The 2,624-nt window shown below is 43.8% G+C and overlaps 1 protein-coding gene across 2 annotated transcripts in view; it reads right to left on the reverse strand.

Moving 5' to 3' along the window:
- Window positions 1-109: 109 nt before the first annotated feature.
- CCR8 (C-C motif chemokine receptor 8) overlaps window positions 110-2,624 on the reverse strand; it is a 14,148-nt gene continuing 11,633 nt past the window's right edge. For both annotated transcript variants that reach the window (XM_023732210.1, XM_023732209.1), the window contains one exon: window positions 110-374. The gene's annotated coding sequence lies outside the window, so the exon portion shown is untranslated. The remainder of the gene's footprint in view (window positions 375-2,624) is intronic.

Genomic DNA, 2,624 nt, shown 5'->3' on the forward strand with positions numbered 1-2,624 from the left:
ACCTTAGGTACAGTAGAATGAAACGTTGCCCAATTCTGCATCATCCTCATGATCACCAGACTGTTTGAGTCCATTGTTGCAGCTGTCGTGCCCATCCATCTCACTGAGGATCTCCCTCTCCCTCACTGGCCCTCTACTTCACCAAACATGATGTCCTCCTGCAGTGATTGATCCCTCCTGACGATGTGGCCAAAGCAAGCGAATCAGACAATGTTATGATCCGTAAGGTTTTCATTGGTTAATTTATTAAACTGATCAAGACGCCATTTTTCCAGAAAAAGCATAGGTTGGTTTAAGATAAGAAGATCAGGAGAGGCAGGTCCAAGATGGCAGAGTAGTCAGATGCTTCCTGTGGTCTCTCTTACAGTAAAGACCTGAAAAAACAAGTGAATCAATTATATATGACAATCTAGGAGCCCCGAACATCAAAGGCAAAGGTGAGGAATTGGACCGAGTGGCAGAGGGAGGGAAAGACATTTCAGAAGCAGCAAGGAGTTTCCAGACTGACCCGGCAGGGGCCAGCACCTTTCAGGCTGAACTGGCTGGCATGCATGGTGAGGCAAACAGTGGCACTTGGGAGGCATTTTCTACATCGGGAGAAACCAAGCAGCAAAGAATCTACTCAGGCCTCCAGAACCAGTGAAAAGTGACGCTCATTCGGCAAAAGATAAGTACATGCATCCGATATACTGTCTGGATCAAAAAACACCCCCTTTGGGAAAAACCTTGCTCCCATTTACCTGCCCCCTCCCTGCTCTGCACTGGGTCCCGGGATGGCTTCTGCAATTGCCGAGTCCCTTGGGCTGGAAGTAGGACCTGTCATGCGCCCTGAGCCATTCTCCTGGCCTTGGAGAGGGAACAAATTAACAAACAGGAGAAAATAATCTGCCAGCTCCCCTAAGCCAGGAACTCAGGGTAGGTACATCTCCTTTGCCTAGGCACAGGCATAATGGGTCCACGGACTATGAATGCCTTTCACCACTGCTTAGACCTGTGTGGGCCAATTTCAACAGCAGAGCCCCCCATTAACACAGTAGAACAGAGTATATACCTAAAGCCTAACTTCAGCTGTATCAGCTGTGTGCTGGAGGCAGGTTCGTGACATTTGACACTGCTCTGCCCATTAAGCAGGGTCCTCACCTACCCACATCAGGGGCCTGAAGACTGGTGGCTCCACCTACGCCACCTAGCCACCTGTGACAAGGGTCCAAGAATAAGTGGTGCCTCCCAGTCTTTACAGCCAACGGCACTGGGTGCTCATAGTCCAGCTGCAAAACCCACCCACCTACGTGCTCTAGGGAACAAGGACATGCTTTTCTCTCAGACACTCTGGGGCAGCCATCAGCCTCCTGTCTTGCTCAGTGTGTAACCCTCTACTGCAGCTAGATACCTGTGCCTACACTAATCACCACTGCCTGTCTAGGACTGTAGGTGAGAGCCTGCACCACACACTTGGTGACTGACTGCCTAGACACCTGAGCTGAATCCATACAAGAAAAGTAAACAGACTTCTGGGATCATATACCTAGTAACAGATCTAACCACCTGGTGATGGGATGTTAGAACTTCAAAGTTGCCAATAATCAAACCAGCTCACATGAGCAGCCTATTTGGGCATATCAAAACAAACTAAAACAAGAAGCTAGGACACAGTAAGCAAACATAAATAAATAAATATAATAACTTATTGATGGCTTGGAGACAATAGTCAATATCAAATCACATAAAGAGGGAGACCATGATTGCTTCAATAAGCTCCCAAAACAAAGAATCAAGAAATCTTCTGGAGAAAGAGAACTTCTTGGAACTACTGGCGGTAGAATACAAAAGATTAATATACAGAACTCTTCAGGAGATCAGGCAAAATGCCGAACAAGCCAAGGAACATACAGACAAAGTAATAGAGGAACCTAAGAAGATTAGAGAAGAGCATAATGACATATTTAACAGGTTGCAAGAATCCATAGAGAGACAGCAATCAGAAATCCATAAGATTAAAAATAAAATTTCAGAGTTAGACAACTCAGTAGAAAGTCATAGGAACAGAATTGAGGCAATGTAAGTCAGAATTGGTGAGATTGAATATAAAGCACTTGACACCAACTTATTTGAGGAAAAATCATATAAAAGAATTAAAAAGAATGAAGAAACCCTAAGAATTATTTGGGACTCTATCAAGAGGAATAACCTATGAGTGATTGAAGTACCAGCAGGAGGGAGATAACAGAAAACACAGAGAGAGTTCTTGAAGATTTGTTGACAGAAAACCCCCCTGATATCATGAAAGATGAGAAGATATCTATCCAAGATGCTTATCAAACTCCACATAAGGTAGATCCCAAAAGAAACTAACCAAGGCATATTATAATCAAACTTGCCAAAACCATAGATAAAAAGAGATTTTAAGAGCAGATAGGGATAAATGAAAAGTCATCTAGAAAGGAGAGTCAATAAGACTAAGCTCAGACTACTCAGCAGAAACCATGCAGGCAAGAAGGCAATGGGATGACATATATAAAGCCTTAAAGAAAAAAAATTGCCAGCCAAGAATTATATATCCAGCAAAACTGTCTCTCAAATATGATGGCAAAATTAGGGCATTTCCAGATATACAGAAGTTTAGG

The sequence above is a fragment of the Trichechus manatus genome, unplaced genomic scaffold (assembly GCF_000243295.1).
Source record: "Trichechus manatus latirostris isolate Lorelei unplaced genomic scaffold, TriManLat1.0 scaffold00049, whole genome shotgun sequence".
Lineage (NCBI taxonomy): Eukaryota > Metazoa > Chordata > Mammalia > Sirenia > Trichechidae > Trichechus > Trichechus manatus.